The sequence below is a fragment of the Helianthus annuus genome, chromosome 14 (assembly GCF_002127325.2).
Source record: "Helianthus annuus cultivar XRQ/B chromosome 14, HanXRQr2.0-SUNRISE, whole genome shotgun sequence".
Taxonomy (NCBI): domain Eukaryota; kingdom Viridiplantae; phylum Streptophyta; class Magnoliopsida; order Asterales; family Asteraceae; genus Helianthus; species Helianthus annuus.
The window spans coordinates 146,527,379-146,551,427 of NC_035446.2; positions in this window are offsets into that span (position 1 = coordinate 146,527,379).

Here is a 24,049-nt window from a genome sequence, read left to right on the forward strand (position 1 = left end):
TGAGGTTCTCGGCATTGAAAAATCTTCGTAAACTAAATCACATGTGTATATGTTGACGTTTAAGAGATATAAAGTCAAGAAAATCAAGAGCAATGGTGATATATATGCGGAGTAGACATGTTAGGAAACTTTATTTGTAAGTATTGAAGAAAATTTCAATCAACTGGATCTCTGAAGAGATAACAGTCCTGGAGATCACAGCAAGAAGAAGGAGATCAGATAGGACAACTGAAATGCAAAGTATCTACTTCAAAGAATCACAAGTTGATCAAGAGTTGATTTGGATTATCAGAGAAAGTCATTTCTGATGGATCTGATGATATTTCTGATGAAATATCATCAGTTTCTGACGATTCTGATCATCAGACTTTCTGATGATTTGTTCACCAAAATTTCTGATGAAGTGGTTTATCAGAAATTCTGATGAAAGACCCACTTGTCTAAAAATTACAACTCTATCCTGCCACCAATGACCGAGGCTTGACATTATTGGTTATCATGATTACAAATGCAACTTGAACGATGGATTCAACGAATATGTCAAATTGCTACTTTATGCAGGACTTATTGCATGAATAAACAATTGTTTATTCATGTCCACAACCGTCTATAAATAGAAGTCTCGAGAGGCAGAAGATACTTGAGTTTGAAGCTTAACATTCATACACAAACACCCAAACTCCACTGCTCTTCTCACCCACAGAAATCAAGATTCATTTGTATTAGATAATAATCTTACAATCACCTTGTTAAACTAATTTGTTTCAAAGTGATATAAACTTGATAATTCTGTTTGTCTTGTTTCTTGAAAGTCTGATTTCCATTTCCGCACATCTTTTTCACATATACTGAAATCACTTGCCATATTACGTAAAAAGAAGTTGTTAAGGCCATACTGGGTCCAACAATTGGTATCAGAGCAGATTGAATAAATTATTTTCAAACGATCAATCGCTCTTCTTCTTTTTTCTAAATATGGCCAGCTTTCAATCCTGGAATAATGCTTTTAACATTGGTTCTATGTCTAAGCCTCCGACTCTGGTCAGAGAGGAATACCCCCAATGGAAAATCAGGATGGTCAATTTCCTTAATGGTCATGACCGAGCTCTGTTTCAATCCATTGAAAGGGGTCCACATATACCAATGACTGATATACCAGCAGTTCCAGCAACTGACCAAACACCAGAAATCCCTGCCTCCCGTGCTCCCAAAAGTGAAATAAACTGGAGCGCGGAAGACAAGGAACTGGTAGCTGGGGATGAAAGAGCAAAATCACTCTTAATTATGGCCATCCCCAATGATATATTTTCACAAGTTGATGCTTGTGCATCAGCCAAGGAAATATGGGATCAGTTGGAAAAACTTTGTGAAGGAGGAGAAAGGATGAAAAGAAACAAGAGAACAAATAACGTCTCATCTTATGAAAGGTTTAAAAGTTTACCTAATGAAAAGTTAAATGACACATATCAAAGGTTCACAAAACTTTTAAACGAGCTAAAGAAATTTGGAATAACTAAATCAAATGATGAAAGAAACATAAAATTTCTTGATGCTTTGCCTAGAGAGTGGAGAAGTCTCACAATGACTTTGTCCTCAACCTTAGAACTAGGAAACATGAGTCTTCATGACTTATACATCATCTTGATCCCCAGAGAGGAAGAAATATTTGAAGAAACCATTCAAAGAGGGGGATCTTTAGCTCTTATCTCAAACCCAAAAAAGACAAACAATTTCCAATGATCCACAACCATCAAACAGTCAGAGTCTTAAAACTTCTGATACATCATCAGATTTTTCAGCCTTTGCTGATGCAATAGCACTGCTCACCAAAACATTTGAGGAGAGGTTGAGGGGAGGAGGCCAGAGATACCAGAGGAGTGATAGAGGGAGGATGGATAATAGATCTAAAGAAGAAGTTAAATCTAAGGATAAAGGAAAGGCTGAGGTGGTGTGCTACAAGTGCAAGCAAAAAGGTCATTATGCATCTGAATGCAAGACCAAGAAGCTGAAAGATGTTGCTTACTATGAAAAGAAGCTTGAGGAAGCTAAGAAGCAACAACAACAAGTCAGCTTAATTGCTGGGATAGATACATGGCTATCTGATGACTCTTCTGATGAAGAAGAAGAAGAAATGGCCAACTTCTGTCTAATGGCACTTTCTGATGACATACCTGAGACTTCAGGACAACATGTAAGTTTAGACAATCTTGATCTTGAACACAAGCTAAATGAGCTCATGTCAGATTTTTTAAACTTGCAAGTTAAACATAAACCAGATGGTAAAAAATCTGATGAGTTTCAGAGGACTTTGAATAAAATTATTCTTGAAAATCAATTACTTATAAAACAAAGTTTAGATCAAAGAGCTAAAATTGAGTTCTATGAAAATGAAAGAAGAGATCATTACAAGAAAATCAATGATAAAGAAATTAATGTAAGAGGTTTTCAAGAAGCAAAAGAATTCATAAATTTCATAGAGTCCACTCCAAAGAACAAAAGAGAAGGTTTGGGTTATGTAAGAACAAATAATAACAAACCCACTGTCTTTGTTAAAGCAACTCAACAAATTCTGATAAATTTTTATCAGAATCTGATTCTGAAATTTGCAAATCAACATGTTCTGAATACTCCATTGATAAGCCAAATTTTGAACCAAAAAGGAGTGAATGCAATCAAGAGTTTGTAAAAACTCCAGAAGCAGTTCACTCATCTTTTCAAAATTATCCCTTCATTCCATCACAAGAAGGAACATCAGAAATTTCTGATGATTCTTGTATGTGTGTTGAAATACTGAAGCTTGTTCAACACCATCTCCAAAAGAAAAAGAGAAATTCTGTTAATGGCTCAGCATTTAACAGAAATTCTGATGAAAGGTCATTTAAAAGAAATAATAAAACCAGAATATCATCAGAAAGAGTACCCAAGCATGCCTGGGTACCTAAAACCCTCTAACCATTTCATTTCAGGACCATCATGTGCAGCAGATCAGGTACTGCGACTCAGGAAGCTCCAAGCACATGACTGGGGACAGGAGCTTACTCAGCAACTTTGGCTCAAAGCTGGGTAAAATGGTGAACTTTGGAAATGGGGTGAAAGGAAGGATAATGGGATACGGATGTATCAGGTATGGATGTTTGACCATTGAAAGAGTAGCCTATGTTGAAGGCTTAAAGTATAATTTGCTAAGTTGTGGTCAATTCTGTGACAAAGGTTTTCATGTAACATTTTTACTAGAAAAATGCTTGCTAATAGGTATGGATGATAATAAAATATATTTGAGTGGGAAAAGAATAAGACAATCAATATACTACTTTGACTTCAAAGAAGAAAATGAACATCCTAAACTATGTTTATTTTCAAAAATCAACAAAGGAAGTAGTTGGTTGTGGCATAAAAGATTGGCTCATTTAAATTTTAAAAACCTAAGCAAATTAGCAAGTAAAGGCCTGGTACAAGGATTACCTTTCATATCCTCTAAAAAGGATAAAATTTGTGATGCCTGTGAGATGAGAAAATCAAAAAGAAGATCTCACAAGTCAATTTCTGAATCTTCCACTACACAAAATTTAGAACTTTTACACATGGATTTGTGTGGACCCATAGGTACAGAAAGTTTTTCTGGAAAGAAATATATACTAGTATTAGTTGATGATTTTTCCAGATATACATGGGTTGAATTTTTGAGAAAGAAAAGTGAAACATCTGATTTAATCATTAATTTTATCGAGAAATTGAAAATCTGTTAAAACTAACAGTAAGAAGGATCAGATCAGACAATGGGACAGAATTCAAAAATTCAAAAATTGAGAGCTTTCTTGTAAGCAAAGGAATCTCTCATGATTTTTCAGCTCCCAGAACCCCACAACAAAATGGGGTTGTTGAAAGAAAAAATAGAACCTTAGTAGAAGCTGCCAGAACAATGCTTGCATATGCCAAAATGCCCACTCACTTTTGGGCAGAAGCAATTGCAAATGCATGTTTTACTCAAAACAGAACCCTTATCAACAAAAGGCTAAACAAAACACCTTACAACATTATAAATGATAGGATTCCAAGTATAAAATTTTTGCACACATTTGGTTGTAGATGTTTTGTTTTCAATGATTTGAAAGCCTTGAAAAATTTGACAGAAAAGCAGAAAAAGGTATTTTTCTTGGATACTCTTTGTCCTCAAAAGCTTATAGAATTTTTATTCTTAACACACGAACAATCAGAGAAAGTTTATATGTCTCATTTGATGACTCATCAGAAACTGAAGTTTATGATGAATACATGAAAGAAATGAATTTTTCTGACAACCAAGAAAATTATGAGCATCTCTTTGAAATGATATCAGAAGATTTTCTAGAACATGATAAATCTTATACATTTAAATCATCAGAAATATCATGTACTAATCCTAAAGAACAAATTAACAGCACATTAGAAAATCAAAATTCTGGTGCTTTACACCAAACAGAGGCAACTGAACAGGGGGAAACTTCAAATCCATCAGAACCAACAGTTGTTCACAACAGGTTAAGATGGATCAAAGGGCATGTTCATTTCGATATCATTGGCAATCCAGCTGATGGTGTGAGAACAAGATCTGCAACTGCACATGAATGTGCATATGCTGGGTTCTTAAGCAAAATAGAACCCAAATCTGCCAAGGAAGCTCTGAATGACCCAGACTGGATACAAGCTATGCAATAAGAGCTGGATCAATTCGAAAAGAGCAAGGTTTGGGATCTGGTACCTAAGCCTAAAGACAAATCTGTCATAGGCTCAAAACGGGTATACAGGAATAAATCTGATGAGAATGGCATAATCACAAGGAACAAAGCAAGGTTAGTAGTCAAAGGTTACTGTCAACAAGAAGGTATTGATTATGATGAAACTTTTGCACCAGTAGCTAGATTAGAAGCTGTAAGAATTTTTCTTGCTTATGCTGCATCCAAGGATTTCAAAGTTTATCAAATGGATGTAAAATCAGCTTTCCTAAATGGTAAAATTGAAGAAGAAGTTTATGTGCATCAACCAGAAGGCTTTGTTGATCCAAAATTTCAAAATCATGTTTATAGATTAAACAAAGCCTTATATGGATTGAAGCAAGCTCGTAGAGCCTGGTATGAAACATTATCAAACTTCTTAATCAATTCTGGATTTACCAAAGGTACTATTGACACCACACTTTTTCTCAAAACACACAAAGGTCATACCTTGTTGGTTCAGATATATGTTGATGACATTATATTTGGATCAACAAATGGAAAATTTTGCAAAAAGTTTCAAAAGTTAATGACCAGCCACTTTGAAATGAGTATGATGGGTGAATTAACCTTTTTCTTAGGGTTACAAGTCAAACAAAGAATTGATGGAATATTTTTGAGTTAATCAAAATATGTTAAAACAATTCTACAAAAATATTCACTTGAAAACTGCTCTGTTTCAAAAACTCCCATGGCAACAGGGAACAAATCAGATTCTGATAAAGATGGAATAAGTGTAGATATTAAAACCTATAGAGGGATGATAGGGTCATTGCTATATTTGACTGCAAGTAGACCAGACATCATGTTTGCTACATGCTTTCTGGCCAGATATCAATGTGATCCTAAAGAATCCCACTTAAAAGCTGTAAAAAGGGTTTTCAAATATCTAAAAGGCACTTCAGAACTTGGTCTCTGGTATCCAAAGGATACAAACCTTGAATTAATTGCATACACAGATGCAGATTATGCAGGGTGTAAGATTTACAGAAAAAGCACATCTGGTGCTTGTCAAATCTTGGGGGAAAAATTGGTATGTTGGGCAAGCAAGAAGCAAAACTGTGTTGCCACATCAACAGCAGAGTCAGAATATGTTGCAGCAGCAAGCTGCTGTTCACAAGTGCTGTGGATGCAAACTCAACTGAAGAATTATGGAGTAAATCTGACAAAGATACCTGTTTTATGTGATTCAAAGATGTTAGATGTCACTTCATAAAAGATCATGTGGAGAAAGGTAACATTGAAATGTATTTTGTTCCAACTGAAAACCAAATTGCTGATATCTTTACAAAACCTCTTGATGAAAAGAGACATAACTTTTTGATCAGCAAACTAGGCATGGTTAACTTAAAAGATGAGAATGTGTCAGAAATAAAAGCAACACAAAACGAAAACCAAATTGATGATCACCAAAAGACTGATAATGAAATGACAATTAAACAAAATTCTGATGGAAAATCAGAAGGTCTAATAAATCATCAATGAAATGTGATGATTTATCAGAAATTCTGATGAAATAACAGTATGAATTTTTTTTTTCAGAAATTCTGATATTCATCAGGAATTTTTGTTTAATGTACATAGTGATCATTAATCATCAAGAGTCCATATCTTCATACATATTCCAGTTGTATAAATTCAAAGTTGATTTTTAATTTTTGTTATTTTGTTTTACTTTTCATTAAAAAAAACAAAAAGGGGGAAACATCAATGACATGTATGAAGATAAAATTAAATCCAAAGAACTCAATCGTCACAATTTTCTTTTCTCAAATGAAAATCATTTTTTTTTACTTTCATGCAACGTCATTTTGTCATAAGGAGTTTAAGAGAAACACGTAAGCACCAATATCATTAGGGGCTATGAAAGTAGCCGCCCAACTATTGAATGCTTACTCACACAAAGGGTTTAGTAGACTGTCATATTCACTGCAATAGATATCGTCTTAAATGAAGAGATGAAAAAAAAATCTTTTTAATGTTAATATGGAACTATCACTTTCATCTATAAATATTAACAATCTGAAAAAGACATTCTTCATGACAAAATATCTCTTCAAAAGCCTACCATCAGAAAACTTCTTATTTCAAATGGGTCACCCAAAATCAATGGAATCCAACCAATTCCCTCTCCACCTTTACGAAACTCATAATCTCAGGCTAAGATCCAATTTGGAAGGACCTGCATGGGAGGACTGCAGGTTTGTATACAATATGATCATGCGAAGTCCTTTGGGCTTTGCTATATCAACACATGTCACTATATATCCAGAACTTCTTCAAGAGTTCTGGTGGAATGCTCAAGTCGTTATGAGTGGCACTTCCATGTGGATAATTAGTGAGGTTATGGGGGTAAAAATCACCCTAAAAGAGGAAACACTCATAGATGTCCTCAAATTGGGTGATGATCAAAAGGCCACCATATTGGATAGGGCAGAGGTGCAACGAACTTTGATAGAAATGGGTTACCATTCAAACAACGTGTCAAGGCAAGTTTGCAAATCTGGGTTTATACCACCTTTTCAGTATCTGGTAACACAGCTAAGTGTCTGCTTTTCTAAAAAGACCGAACACTATAATGAGCTGTCTCATAGGATGATGGAAGTGGTCCACACTATCGTACAGGAAAAACCTTACAACTATGCTAAGTTTCTCATGAGAGACTTAGAAGCAAATGTCCATGACCGTAATCCTTTTCTGATCTACCCTCGTTTTGTAACCAAAGTAATCACAAGTCAGTTGGACTTTGGAGGTGTGAGAAGTTGTTATACAAGAGCTGAGCTGGCACTTCAAGAAAACTTAAGAGTTGCTTCCCTGGTTCCATCAACCAATCACACAGGAAGGATAACCCGTCTCTGGTTATATGTGAAGTGCATGTATAACGTGTTGGATGAGGAGGATGAGTAGTTAGGTTTATTTGTTTTTTTTAGATGTGTGTTTGACTATCTTTCGTTTTGTAATATATTAAGTTTGTCTTAATACTTGTAGTTATATATGTCAATAGGTCTAGGGGGAACTAAGAAATCTTGTCTGATAAAAACAAGGAAAATCTGGTAAAAATTAAATGAAATCTGATAGGATCTTGTAAATCACCAGAATCTGATAAAATTTATCAGAAACCTCATTAAACCATCAGAATCTGATTCAAATCACCAGGTAAACTGAAAAAAAAATTGATGAAAACATCAAAAGGAAATTTTTCTTGACAAACGGGATGGTTGGAGTGTTCAAACAGAAAAGCAACATGACTTTGATCAGATACAAAGGAACTTATAAAACATCAAGATTATTTTTAGATAAGTTTCTTTCAAATTTATTTCTTTTCTGAGGATTGGAACAATCTATATGACAAAGACTTCCTGATACATCAGAACAAAGGAGTGGAGTTCACAAAATCAAGGTAAATAAAAATTCTTCAAACTCTACTCATTCCCTCTCATCTTAAAAAAAAATGATTCAAACCTTTATGAATCAAATGTTTTCTGATGATATATATGAGAAATTCAATTCTACAAGAATTATTTAGAGACTTTCTAATATATATCATTAAAAGAACAACATGGGAAAACACTTAATCAAAGAAAAGGTTTTTGATTGGACCATGTCTGAAATCAAAAGGGGTCCCACATGAAGAAAAGGTGCAAGTTAGATACTAGTGTTTATCCTTTTAAAATCGTTGGAATCTCCAATTATCCTTAAATGAGATATACATTAAATTAGAGATAAAACAAAGGTTTTTCAAAAACGGTTGCTTCTTTAAAAGATTGAAACATCATTAAGGTGTCATAAAACACCTTGAATACAAACAACCCACGAAAAACACTCAAAATCTCTGTCTCAACTCACTATAAATATCCCATCCAAAAACAGAGACGTCCATCTTCAACCTTCATTCTCAAACCCTAAAAACCCTTTTCAAAGAAAAAAAAACCCAAACTCTAAATGGCTGCTACCAACATCAGTTCACCTCAAATTGAACACTCTGTTCCGTTAATCACTGAAGCTGAATATCTTCCTTTGAAGATCAACAATGAAGCAATAAATACTAACACTGAACAGTATGATGTAAAGTGTCAAATTCTCATTGAATTTCTGATCAGAAGTCCAATAGCTCATGCTCTTACAAAGACCAGAGAGGTACTAGAAAGACTGCTACAACAAGTTGTAAAAACTCTCGAACTTCACACAGGTATGGAGCTAACAGCACATGTATGGGAAAATATCTTCATCACAATCACACCGGAGAAAATAAGGGAATGTTTAGAGCTACCCTTAAATCAAGAGTATGAAGAAGCACCACAAAAAGAAGACATGTTTCAACAACTTGATGCTGTAATGGGCTGCAAGGCAAAAATTTCAAAAATCAATGAATTCAAAGGGAACAAGCTACCTGCCTTCTGGCAAGTGTTAATGGAGATACTAAACAAGTGTTTATCATCGAAGATTGGAGGTACATATCAGATAAATATGAATATTCTAACAATCATGTTCAGCCTCATAACTGGGTTGAATATTGATTTTGGAACAGAAATATTTAATCTGATCAAAAGATCAATTCTGACCAAAACTGGAAAGATAGATTCACATCTACCATTCCCCAGATTTCTGTCCATCATAATTTCTGATACTTTTTCTAAACGGAATCTACAAATTCCAAAATCAAAAAATATGTGGAAAACAGAAATTATGAGACCTTGGAGTGTTGCAGGGTCATGGAAGTCAGATTTTGATGTACCTGCTCTGACAGAAAGAATGATGTATCTAATACCAGAAGACTCATTATACAGAGCAGAATATCTGAGGATGTTGAGCAAACAGGCAGAAACCAAAGAAGGGTTTCAAAATGTGTCACCCATGGAGCATGATGCAGAGGAATCAAGCACACCAAGAATAGAGCAATAGGATGAATCTGATCCTCATCTAGCTGATGAAGATGTGCATATGACTCCTATAGCAGAAGAACATCATGTTGAAGGCTCACATATGGGAGAAACAGGTGCAGCAAAATCTAAACTCAATATATTTTATAATTCTGAGAGTGATTCTGATGAATCAATTCAAGGAAAATATGAAATTTTACAAAGAAGCACTGTTTTTACAAAACAAAATGTGAGTGAAACAAAAGACCCATTTTCTGAATCAGATTCTGAGGAGGAAAATGTGGTGACAACAGGTGGAGATCAGTCTACTGATCAAGGAAACCTGGATGAGAAAAATAAAAGTTTCTCAACAACTCATGTAGAACCTGAAAGGGTTCAAGGATATGAGGAAAACCAGGACTTGAATTTGTTTCAATTTTCTGGTGAGGGAACAGAGAATTTGGATACTTCCAATCCCCTTAACCTCAGAACATCAGAAAATGTGTTTTCTGGTGGTGTTAGAAGAGAAACATCTGTTGTTTCTCCTATTTCCCAAGAACGTCAAACTATGTCCCCTAAAAAACTTCACAAAGAACTTGAAGACAAAGCTGCTACTGTGAAAATAGTCACGGAGGAAAAACTTGACCTGATACCGGAAAAAATCAGAAATCAAAGCTTTATCAGAAACTGTCAAAACTGTGCAGAAACAAACAGAAGAAAACAATGCAGCTCTCAAAGAAATACAAAAGTCATCAGAAAACCAAGAAAGTTCATCAGAAATGGAGAAAGCTCTTAAAGAACTGCGTGATATCAAGAAAATGATGATTGAGGTTGCTACTACAGGTGAAAGTTCAAGTTCAGGAAAGATTCTTGAAGAAATACAACTTCTCAGAGCCAACAACAACAGCATGACTGAGGCTTTTGAGAAAATGTTAATGGAATTAACCGCACAAAGAAATAAGGAAAATGAGGAGTGTTAGGAAACTTTATTTGTAAGTATTGAAGAAAAACTCAATCAACTGGATCTCTGAAGAAGATAACAGTCATGAAGAACACAACAAGATGAAGAAAATCAGTTGGGACAACTGAAAAGCCAAGTATCTACTACAAAGAATCTCATGTTGATAAAGAGTTGATTTGGATTATCAGAGAAGGTCGTTTCTGATGGATCTGATGATATTTCTGATGAAATATCATCAGTTTCTGACAAATTCTGATCATCAAACTTTCTGATGATTTGTTCACCAGAATTTCTGATGAAGTGGCTTATCAGAAATTCTGATGAAAGACCCACTTGTCTAAAAATCACAACTCTATCCTGCCACCCATGACCGAAGCATGACATTATTGGTTTTCATGATTAAAAATGCAACTTGAACAATGGATTCAATGAATATGTCAAATTGCTACTTTATGCAGGACTTATTGCATGAATAAACAATTGTTTATTCATGTCCATAGCCGTCTATAAATAGAAGGCTCGAGAGGCAGAAGATAATTGAGTTTGAAGCTTAGCATTCACATACAAACACCCAAACTCCACTGCTCTTCTCACCCACAGAAATCAAGATTCATTTGTATTAGATAATAATCTTACAATCACCTTGTTAAACTAATTTGTTTCAAAGTGATATAAACTTGATAATTCTGTAGGTCTTGTTTCTTGAAAGTCTGATTTCCATTTCTGTCACACCACGACCGCGTATAACATGCAACCGCGGCGGAAAACGTCGGGGAGTGTTGTGAACAGAATTAATTTGTTTCATAACCATGGCATGCAAAGTTGTATTTTATTAATAAACAAGAGTAGTACATTGTTTCAAAACAAGAAATACCAAGTTCATAACATATTTATACTAGCCTATCTTCATTGTTAGGCTCTAAGGCACAGGTCCGCCCTAGTGTCGTGTTCATCATCCTATGGAACAGCTCCTGAAAACACATGTGAAAGTAGGTACGTCAGCATAAATGCCTGTGAGATACATAGGTTTTGTGAAAATGGGATTCATGACTTGAGTTTAAAAAATGCTTAATAACAGTCAGTCATGAACCTTGTAATTTGTCTTGCTTTGTAAACCATTTGAAAAACGATAACATCAAATGATATGTATAGATAAGTGCAAGGTTAAACGAATAACCAAGTAAAATGAGTTGAATATGATAAGTTGTTTGTGAAAATAATGTCTTGTGAAGAATATGTTATTTATGTAAAATGTAATGTGTCTAAACTGAAATGACTTAGATAACGCCACGATATGTAATATTATACAAACATTTATATATAGGAAGTACCAGCGGCGTATCCACCATGTTTGTATCATATTACATACGCCACGTTACTTAAATCATTTACCCAAACTAATCCACCATGTAAATTGTTCATGTGTAAACCAAATGTCAAGTGTTATTGTGTAAACTATGTCAAATGTTTATGTTCAAATGTAAACCACCAATTGTGTATGTTAATGTCAACGTGTTTATGTTCAATGTAAATCATGTAATGTGCATCCCAAAATGTATCATGTATGGTAAGTGAAATGTATCAACTTAAACCATATGTAAAATGCACAAAACAAGTCGTTGAAGTAACACGTGGTTTAAATCAACGTTATGTTCTGTGGAAAAATACATGCTCTATTGATATTAACATTTATGTGGTATTGTAAACTATGCATACATCCAAGCCTTGAGACTGCGGCGATAAACCCTTAAACAAATTAAAGGTTTATCTAAGTTATGTATATCGAATTCGGTCATTCCTTCCAGTCCTATCAAACCCAGGACTTCAGGAATGGGAGTTGTCAATTCCTATGGTACCACTACCTACAAACGAACGGCGTAGCTAATGTTAATGAATGTATTGTCCCATGTTAAACAACCAAATGTCATAACAAAATGAAGGCATGTGATGTAAACAATTGTACTAAGTATGCTAAGTAAACATACGAAGCAGAAATGTTCAAGTAAATCAATGTGTCCATATGCTGAGTAAACATATGCAACGGAAATGTTCATGTAAATCAATGTGTCCATATGCTGAGTAAACATATGCAACAGAAATGTTTATGTAAATCAATGTGTCCATATGCTGAGTAAACATATGCAACAGAAATGTTCATGTAAATCAATGTGTCCATATGTTGAGTAAACATATGCAACAGAAATGTTCATGTAAATCTATGTGCCCATATGCTGAGTAAACATATGCAGCAAAAAAAATGTTATGTAAATCAATTTACTAAGTACGCACACAATGGGCATACATAGCATAAAATGTAATGAAATCATGTACTATAATGTACTAATGAGCATAGCATATATACGATGTGAAAACATGGAAAGCATGAATGTAACAGATAGGCACATGTGTTTCACCCCAAAACAGTTTAGAAAACAGTAAAAGAGGGGTTCAATGTACTCACATTGACACCTCGAAAGCATTTAAAAGATGGGGTTCTATGTACTCACCTGAGATTGCTTTGAGTTCCTTGTATAATAACCAGATAGTGCTAAAGATCACGGAATATCAACGGCACCTAATAGGTAGCTTATGTTAATATACCGGACCAAATCGAAAGGATCGGACAGTACGCGGGTTCGAAAACCAAACGAGTATGGAGACTCGTGTAATATGGTTTAACAAAGCCTGCATACTAAAATGAAACTTTACCTAAGTGTTTACGGTCCATCACGACCCGTTGAGGTAGCTTATGCCACCCTAACGCGTCGTTCGCGTAGAACGCGTTCGGAACGCCTAACATCGTGACCACAAGGTATAACCTCGGAAGGTTATAGCTATGGTCACCTAATGTGTTTGGTCGGATCCTAAAGATCGACCAAATGGGTCGGGTTCGAAAGTATAAGCGATGGTTTAGATCGCTTACCTTACGACCCTATATAAGCACTATACTAAACGTGACGAGCTAAGCATGTTAGAACATGCTTAACTAAGTTTAGAAAACAGGTTTGGCATCAAAACAAACGGCTTTGATGCTCACGAGTAGTTTGGTTACAAAATACGCAAGAATGCGCATTTTGGCCGAAACTACGACTCGTCACTGAGCCTAGATAACGGGGTAATCAGTAGGTATGGTCACTATGGACCATAACCATCGTGATCACGCTCACGTTATGAAGTTCCATGAACTTCGCATCGACCATAAGCTGGTCAATGCAGAAAGTCAACAAAACATTGACTTTCGGACTCGAAAAGCGAATAAAAGAGCGAAAGAAGACTTACGGAGGGTCCCCGAGTGCTAATCTAGATCAAATAGCTCAGGTATGAAACAATGGTTCCAACTTAGAGCTTTAGATCTGATTCTTGTGGGTTTTTACACAAAAGGGGGGGGGTATTTATAGGAAAAGTGGAACCGTTAGGATCGTTTATCGAATATCGTGCCGCGATCTCGAGCGTACACTTGTCAAATTCTTGTGGTAAGTCAGATATTGGCTCTTGGCTCTTAATAGGGTGAAAGGGCATCGCCCCTTGATCGAACGAAATGCCAAATCTGCATTAAATGCAGAATATTTTCTGTCAGACACCCTCACGCGGCCCGCCTCAACATGCAGGCAGAACTCACGCGGGCCGCCTGGCCCCTTCTGATCTGCACCAAGTTTCAGAAATTACAGTTTTGGTCCCTGTTGCGTGTTTAAGCAATTTCCGACACTTTTAAGGCCCGTAAAGCCAACTTTAAGGCCCTAAAATGATGCCTAAACATTGTGGACATGAAACATGCTCAAAAATGTTCCGGATGTTGGTTCGTTTGGCCGTACGATCGCGATGTTCGCTTAATTACGACGGAATGCGCATAAGTGTGAAAGACGATCCAAATGACGCGACGAATGGATTTTTCTCATGCCAAACACTAAGGCATAATATAAGGATGCTTACATAAATTTTTGGATGTCCGGATGTATTCAGAACGAAAGTTATGCGCGAAAGTGCAAACTTATGCACTTTTTGACACTTTTAGTCCCTGAATGATCCAAAAGTTTGTTTTAGCATACCAAACCTCTCAAAGCCTATTTCTAAGCTATGTAAAGGATATTTATGGTATGTTTAACTTATGGACATGTTCCGGAATGTTCGTTACAGTTCAAATTGGCATACTTTCGCAGTTTGTCAAGTTTAGTCCCTGTAAGCGAATTAACTTGTTTTTGCTATACCAAAGCCTTCAAAACTTATTTCTAAGTTATGTAAAGGTTATTTAAGGTATGTTGAGTATATGTTGATGTTCCGGAGTATTTGTCGCATTAAACTGAGTACGTTTACGCACCAGTTCGCGTATAATTCTCCAGAAAGCGATGTAGAGTTTGAATTTGAACAAAAGTCAAAACATGAAAAATGTAAAACACAACCAAATAAACATTGGGATCAAATAACATTATTTTATTGATAATTGAACTGTTCATGATGATTACAGGCACAAATGTTACAGTCTCCCCTACTTGTGGAAATTTCGTCCCGAAATTTATTTAGAGGAAACTCGTGGAAAAAGATGCGGATATTTTGCCTTCATTTGATCTTCACGTTCCCAAGTAAACTCGGGTCCACGCTTAGATTCCCAACGAACCTTGACCAAAGGAATGTGCTTGCGTTTAAGCCACTTGACTTCACGTTCCATGATTTCCACTGGTTTCTCGACAAATTTCAGTGTTTTATCAACACGAATTTCGTCAAGCGGTATGTGGAGGTTCTCATCAGCTAAACACCTCTTGAGATTGGACACGTGAAAAGTTGGATGAACATTTCCAAGTTCAGGAGGTAACTCAAGTCTGTAGGCTACCTTGCCGATTCTTTCGACGATCTTGAATGGTCCAACGTATCTAGGTGCAAGTTTTCCTTTCTTTCCAAATCTGATCACACCTTTCCAAGGTGAGACCTTAAGTAATACACGATCACCGACTTGAAAATCCAAGGGTTTGCGTTTTAGGTCCGCGTAACTCTTTTGACGGTTTCTAGCTGTCTGAAGGTTATCACGAACTTTCTTTACCTTTTCTGTTGTCTCTAAAATGAGGGCAGGTCCAGTAAGCTGAGCCTCGCCAATCTCATTCCAGCAGACTGGTGAATGACATTTTCGACCATAGAGAGCCTCGAAAGGAGCCATGTTGATGCTGGAGTGATAACTGTTGTTGTAGGAGAATTCAATCAATGGAAGATGTGAATCCCAACTACCACCAAAATCGATCACACAAGCTCTAAGCATATCCTCCAGTGTCTGGATTGTTCTTTCAGATTGACCATCCGTTTGCGGATGATAAGCTGTGCTCAAATTGAGTTGAGACCCCATAGCAGATTGCATGGTTCTCCAAAAATGAGAAGTGAAACGAGCATCTCTGTCAGAAATGATGTTCAAAGGAACACCATGTCGTGCTACAATTTCATCCACGTAGATTTGAGCAAGTTTGTCAGCCGAAAAATCCTCATGGATTGGCAAGAAATGCGCTGACTTTGTAAGACGATCAACGACTACCCAGATGGCATCGTGACCTTTCTTTGTGCGCGGGAGTTTGGTAATGAGATCCATAGTAATGTTTTCCCATTTGCAAACTGGGATCTCTGGTTGCTCCAATAAACCAGAAGGACGCTGGTGCTCAGCCTTAACTTTAAGACAAGTAAGGCATTTTGATACATATAAGGCAATGTCTTTCTTCATACCAGGCCACCAATACTGAATACGAAGATCCTTATACATCTTATCTGAGCCAGGATGAATAGAATAACGAGACTTATGGGCTTCATCCATAAGCAAGGTACGAAGATTATCTTGGCTTGGGACCCACAAACGGTCCATGAAGTAATACGATCCATTGTCCTTTAGCTCTAGAGCAGGAGTTATGTGATAAGGAAATTCCTTATCCATTAAACCTTGTGAAACACAAGCTTGTTGAGCCTGAGAAATACGTGCTTGGATGTCGGTTTGAATAACAGATTGGACACGAACACAATGAAGCTTAGTACGTTCCTTGCGACTCAATGCATCGGCTACGACATTCGCCTTACCAGGATGGTAGCGAATCTCGCAGTCGTAGTCGTTTAGAAGTTCAACCCAACGTGGTTGTCTCATGTTGAGTTCTTTCTAATTGCAGATATGCTGAAGACTTTTGTGGTCTGTGAAAACCACACATTTTGTACCGTACAAATAGTGTCTCCAGATTTTGAGAGCGAAGACAACTGCACCCAACTCCAGATCATGAGTGGTGTAGTTCTTTTCATGTATCTTCAATTGTCTTGATGCGTATGCTATGACTTTGTTTCTTTGCATTAGGACGCAGCCAAGACCTAATTTAGATGCGTCGCAATAAACGACGAAATCATCATTACCCTCAGTCAATGTTAGGATAGGCACGTCGCAAAGCTTTTGTTTCAAAGTCAGAAACGCTTCCTCTTGTTTGACTCCCCAATCAAATGGTTTGTTCTTCTGAGTTAGAGCAGTTAGAGGAACTGCGATCTTCGAGAAGTTCTCAATGAAGCGGCGGTAATAACCCGCTAGACCAAGAAAAGAACGAACTTCAGTAGGAGTAGTAGGTGTATCCCAATCCTTAATCGCGCTGATCTTGGAGGGATCTACATGAATACCTTGTTCGTTGACAATATGCCCTAAGAATTGAACTTCTTTAAGCCAGAATTCACACTTGGAGAATTTGGCGAAAAGTTGCTCTTTCTTTAGGAGTTCCAGAATAAGACGAAGATGTTGTTCATGTTCAGCTCGCGTCTTAGAATATATCAAAATGTCATCAATAAAAACGATGATGAACTTATCTAAGTAAGGTTTGCAGACCCTATTCATTAAGTCCATGAAAACAGCAGGAGCATTAGTCAAACCGAATGGCATGACTGTGAACTCATAATGTCCATAACGAGTACGGAACGCTGTCTTGGGAATGTCTTCTTCATGTACACGAAGCTGATGATATCCAGATCGTAGGTCGATTTTTGAAAAATAAGAAGCGCCTTGCAATTGATCAAAGAGATCATCAATGCGAGGTAGGGGATATCGATTCTTGATGGTAAGCTTGTTAAGCTCGCGATAATCGATACACATCCTAAAAGATCCATCCTTCTTCTTTACAAAAAGAACGGGAGCACCCCAAGGTGAAAAGCTAGGACGGATAAAACCTTTGTCGGAGAGCTCCTGAAGCTGTTTAGATAATTCTTGCATCTCAGACGGTGCAAGACGGTATGGAGCTCTGGCAATGGGATTTGCACCAGGTACGAGATCAATACGAAACTCGACTTGGCGTGCTGGAGGTAGACCAGGTAAGTCTTCAGGGAATACTTCGGAATAATCCCGAACGGCAGGAATATCTGAAATAGTCTTACCCTTGCCTTTATCTGCTGTAACATATGCTAGGAAAGCCACATAGTGCTTTCGCAGATACTTCCGTGCTTTAAAACAAGACATAAGTTTGAGACCACTGGCATGCTTCTCACCACGAACCTGTAGGATCTCGCCTGTAGACAGCGGCACACGAACAATCTTCTCAGAACAAACTATCTCTGCGCGATGCTTAGATAACCAATCCATTCCCACGATAACGTCGAAGCTTCCAAGTTGCATTGGCGTGAGGTCAATAGGAAAAATATGGTCGTTAAGATTCAACTGGTAGTTGCGCAGAACAGAATGGGTTCACCACTGGCAACCTCTACTGTTAAAGGTTTACCTAGTTTCGTTCTAGACACGCGAAGCATTGTCTCAAAAGACAATGACACAAAGCTCTTGTCGGCACCCGAATCAAAAAGAACAGATGCTGGCTGATTATTAATAAAGAACGTACCGTTCACCACCTCGTTGTCTGCTTGTGCTTCTTGTGCATTCATGTTAAAGACTCGACCTCGAGCCGGTGCCGGATTCTGGTTTGCATTCTGGTTCTGGTTGACTAGTCTTGGACACCGATTTCTGTAGTGGGTCAGATCCCCACAATTATAACATGCACCTGGTGGGTAGTTTGGTCGTGCAGCCTGACCCTGTTGCTGAGCAACCTGTTGAGTAGGGTTCTGGACTGCGTGATTCTGAGCAAACCGACAAACATCGGCAAGATGACCCGACTTCCCACAGTTAGTACAGAAACGGCACTGATATTGTGGCTGGTGGTGACTGTTGCATCGATTGCACAAAGGTGCACTTCCTGAATAGGGTTTCTTGGCTGGAGGCTGTGCGGCTTGGTTGGGAGCTGCCTGGTTAGCTTGGGCAGTCACAGCAAAATTTTGGGAAGCCTTACGCTTCCTTGACCCCTTTGAGGAACCAGAATCCTTTCCCTTCTTGTTCTGACCTTTCTTGCTATCTTCCTTGTCAGCCGACTGCTTCTTGCCCTTGTCACCCTTCCTGTGCAATTTATTCTTTCGAATCTGCGACTCAGTCAGTGTCGCTGATAACTCGATTGCCTGACGGAGTGTGGTAGGGTTGCTACCAGTAAGGATGTCTTGTACTGAGTCAGGTAGGCTGTCGATGTACCTTTCGATGGCCTTATCGAGTGGGGTAACCATAGTTGGGCAAAGCAGACTCAAATCTTCAAACCTATCAGTGTAAGCCCTGTGCTCGCCACTATCTTGCCTCAAAACATCAAATTCCTTCTCCAACGCTCGTTGCTCATGACGAGGACAAAACTCCCTCATCATAAGAGCTCTCAGTTCAGCCCATGTCTGAGCTAGAGCAACTTCTACACCTTGATCTCTCATAACCCCGTTCCACCATGTAAGAGCCCTCTTCTGAAACACGCTTGAAGAAAACTCGACTTTGCGATTGTCAGGACACTGCACATGTCGGAAAGTGTTCTCGATGCTCTCGAACCACTGAAGAAGCCCAGTTGCTCCCTCAGAACCACTAAACTTGAGTGGCTTAGCCGAGCTAAAATCCTTGTATTTGCATGTACCATTGTTGTTGTTGTTGGCCTGGTTCCATTGAGCAAAGAGATTCGGAAATTGAGCAGCCATCTGCTGCGCAATAATCTCCGCCAGCTCGGCAGTAGCTATCTGGTTGTCGCGTCGAGGAGGCATTCTAGAAGAGAAAAAAAACATGAAATGAAACGAGTGAGATGATTGGATGAAGAGAATGAGATGAAGCAAAATCAACAAAAGCAAAGACGGCGGTTATGCATCGCAAAGCAAATAAGCGACATGAAATGTCTAGTCAAAGTAAATGGGTCAGGATTAGTGTATCGCGAAGACATGCTCGCCTATAAGTGAACACTCACCCCAAGAGTTCCCAGGTAAGAGTGACTGGTCCGATTATGTGGATTTGTACGAACACTCTAGCCTTAGACAGAAAACCCAGGGTACAGGCATTCACTCTTCCAGTTCGCACGTGTTCACACTATTAACCCAAAACTTTGACGGGATTTTTGAAATCCAAAGAGGTTCAAAACCATATAACAGAGGGTTCAAAACCTTATAATAGAGGGTTCAAAACCTTATAACAGAGGGTTCAAAACCTTACAATAGAGGGTTCAAAACCTAGTAATCAATCATCCTAGAACAGATGATTAATTTTCCAAGCGGATTCGGAACCGAAGTTCCCGTTGTGGTTATCACCTAAGGATAGGTGATGTGCATGTTTTAAACTCTAAACACAAGATAACTTGTGTTAGGGTCCTAGAAAGTTATAGTCTAGGTCAAAGCATTACTAATAACCTAATTCCCTATAACCAATGGCTCTGATACCAACTCTTCTGTCACACCCCGACCGCGTATAACATGCAACCGCGGCGGAAAACGTCGGGGAGTGTTGTGAACAGAATTAATTTGTTTCATAACCATGGCATACAAAGTTGTATTTTATTTATAAACAAGAGTAGTACATTGTTTCAAAACAAGAAATACCAAGTTCATAACATATTTATACTAGCCTATCTTCATTGTTAGGCTCTAAGGCACAGGTCCGCCCTAGTGTCGTGTTCATCGTCCTATGGAACAACTCCTGAAAACACATGTGAAAGTAGGTACGTCAGCATAAAAATGCTTGTGAGATACATAGGTTTTGTGAAAATGGGATTCATGACTTGAGTTTAAAAAATGCTTAATAACAGTCAGTCATGAACCTTGTAATTTGTCTTGCTTTGTAAACCATTTGAAAAATGATAACATCAAATGATATGTATAGATAAGTGCAAGGTTAAACGAATAACCAAGTAAAATGAGTTGAATATGATAAGTTGTTTGTGAAAATAATGTCTTGTGAAGAATATGTTATTTATGTAAAATGTAATGTGTCTAAACTGAAATGACTTAGATAACGCCACGATATGTAATATTATACAAACATTTATATATAGGAAGTACCAGCGGCGTATCCACCATGTTTGTATCATATTACATACGCCACGTTACTTAAATCATTTACCCAAACTAATCCACCATGTAAATTGTTCATGTGTAAACCAAATGTCAAGTGTTATTGTGTAAACCATGTCAAATGTTTATGTTCAAATGTAAACCACCAATTGTGTATGTTAATGTCAACGTGTTTATGTTCAATGTAAATCATGTAATGTGCATCCCAAAATGTATCATGTATGGTAAGCGAAATGTATCAACTTAAACCATATGTAAAATGCACAAAACAAGTCGTTGAAGTAACACGTGGTTTAAATCAACGTTATGTTCTGTGGAAAAATGCATGCTCTATTGATATTAACATTTATGTGGTATTGTAAACTATGCATACATCCAAGCCTTGAGACTGCGGCGATAAACCCTTAAACAAATTAAAGGTTTATCTAAGTTATGTATATCGAATTCGGTCATTACTTCCAGTCCTATCAAACCCAGGACTTCAGGAATGGGAGTTGTCAATTCCTATGGTACCACTACCTACTAACGAACGGCGTAGCTAATGTTAATAAATGTATTGTCCCATGTTAAACAACCAAATGTCATAACAAAATGAAGGCATGTGATGTAAACAATTGTACTAAGTATGCTAAGTAAACATACGAAGCAGAAATGTTCAAGTAAATCAATGTGTCCATATGCTGAGTAAACATATGCAACGGAAATGTTCATGTAAATCAATGTGTCCATATGCTGAGTAAACATATGCAACATAAATGTTTATGTAAATCAATGTGTCCATATGCTGAGTAAACATATGCAACAGAAATGTTCATGTAAATCAATGTGTCCATATGTTGAGTAAACATATGCAACAAAAATGTTCATGTAAATCTATGTGCCCATATGCTGAGTAAACATATGCAGCAAAAAAAATGTTATGTAAATCAATTTACTAAGTACGCACACAATGGGCATACATAGCATAAAATGTAATGAAATCATGTACTATAATGTACTAATGAGCATAGCATATATACGATGTGAAAACATGGAAAGCATGAATGTAACAGATAGGCACATGTGTTTCACCCCAAAACAGTTTAGAAAACAGTAAAAGAGGGGTTCAATGTACTCACATTGACACCTCGAAAGCATTTAAAAGATGGGGTTCTATGTACTCACCTGAGATTGCTTTGAGTTCCTTGTATAATAACCAGATAGTGCTAAAGATCACGGAATATCAACGGCACCTAATAGGTAGCTTATGTTAATATACCGGACCAAATCGAAAGGATCGGACAGTACGCGGGTTCGAAAACCAAACGAGTATGGAGACTCGTGTAATATGGTTTAACAAAGCCTGCATACTAAAATGAAACTTAACCTAAGTGTTTACGGTCCATCACGACCCGTTGAGGTAGCTTATGCCACCCTAACGCGTCGTTCGCGTAGAACGCGTTCGGAACGCCTAACATCGTGACCACAAGGTATAACCTCGGAAGGTTATAGCTATGGTCACCTAATGTGTTTGATCGGATCCTAAAGATCGACCAAATGGGTCGGGTTCGAAAGTATAAGCGATGGTTTAGATCGCTTACCTTACGACCCTATATAAGCACTATACTAAACGTGACGAGCTAAGCATGTTAGAACATGCTTAACTAAGTTTAGAAAACAGGTTTGGCATCAAAACAAACGGCTTTGATGCTCACGAGTAGTTTGGTTACAAAATACGCAAGAATGCGCATTTTGGCTGAAACTACGACTCGTCACTGAGCCTAGATAACGGGGTAATCAGTAGGTATGGTCACTATGGACCATAACCATCGTGATCACGCTCACGTTATGAAGTTCCATGAACTTCGCATCGACCATAAGCTGGTCAATGCAGAAAGTCAACAAAACGTTGACTTTCGGACTCGAAAAGCGAATAAAAGAGCGAAAGAAGACTTACGGAGGGTCCCCGAGTGCTAATCTAGATCAAATAGCTCAGGTATGAAACAATGGTTCCAACTTAGAGCTTTAGATCTGATTCTTGTGGGTTTTTACACAAAGGGGGGGGGGTATTTATAGGAAAAGTGGAACCGTTAGGATCGTTTATCGAATATCGTGCCGCGATCTCGAGCGTACACTTGTCAAATTCTTGTGGTAAGTCAGATATTGGCTCTTGGCTCTTAATAGGGTGAAAGGGCATCGCCCCTTGATCGAACGAAATGCCAAATCTGCATTAAATGCAGAATATTTTCTGTCAGACACCCTCACGCGGCCCGCCTCAACATGCAGGCAGAACTCACGCGGGCCGCCTGGCCCCTTCTGATCTGCACCAAGTTTCAGAAATTACAGTTTTGGTCCCTGTTGCGTGTTTAAGCCATTTCCGACACTTTTAAGGCCCGTAAAGCCAACTTTAAGGCCCTAAAATGATGCCTAAACATTGTGGACATGAAACATGCTAAAAAATGTTCCGGATGTTGGTTCGTTTGGCCGTACGATCGCGATGTTTGCTTAATTACGACGGAATGCGCATAAGTGTGAAAGACGATCCAAATGACGCGACGAATGGATTTTTCTCATGCTAAACACTAAGGCATAATATAAGGATGCTTACATAAATTTTTGGATGTCCGGATGTATTCAGAACGAAAGTTATGCGCGAAAGTGCAAACTTATGCACTTTTTGACACTTTTAGTCCCTGAATGATCCAAAAGTTTGTTTTAGCATACCAAACCTCTCAAAGCCTATTTCTAAGCTATGTAAAGGATATTTATGGTATGTTTAACTTATGGACATGTTCCGGAATGTTCGTTACAGTTCAAATTGGCATACTTTCGCAGTTTGTCAAGTTTAGTCCCTGTAAGCGAATTAACTTGTTTTTGCTATACCAAAGCCTTCAAAACTTATTTCTAAGTTATGTAAAGGTTATTTAAGGTATGTTGAGTATATGTTGATGTTCCGGAGTATTTTTCGCATTAAACTGAGTACGTTTACGCACCAGTTTGCGTATAATTCTCCAGAAAGCGATGTAGAGTTTGAATTTGAACAAAAGTCAAAACATGAAAAATGTAAAACACAACCAAACAAACATTGGGATCAAATAACGTTATTTTATTGATAATTGAACTGTTCATGATGATTACATGCACAAATGTTACAATTTCCGCACATCTTT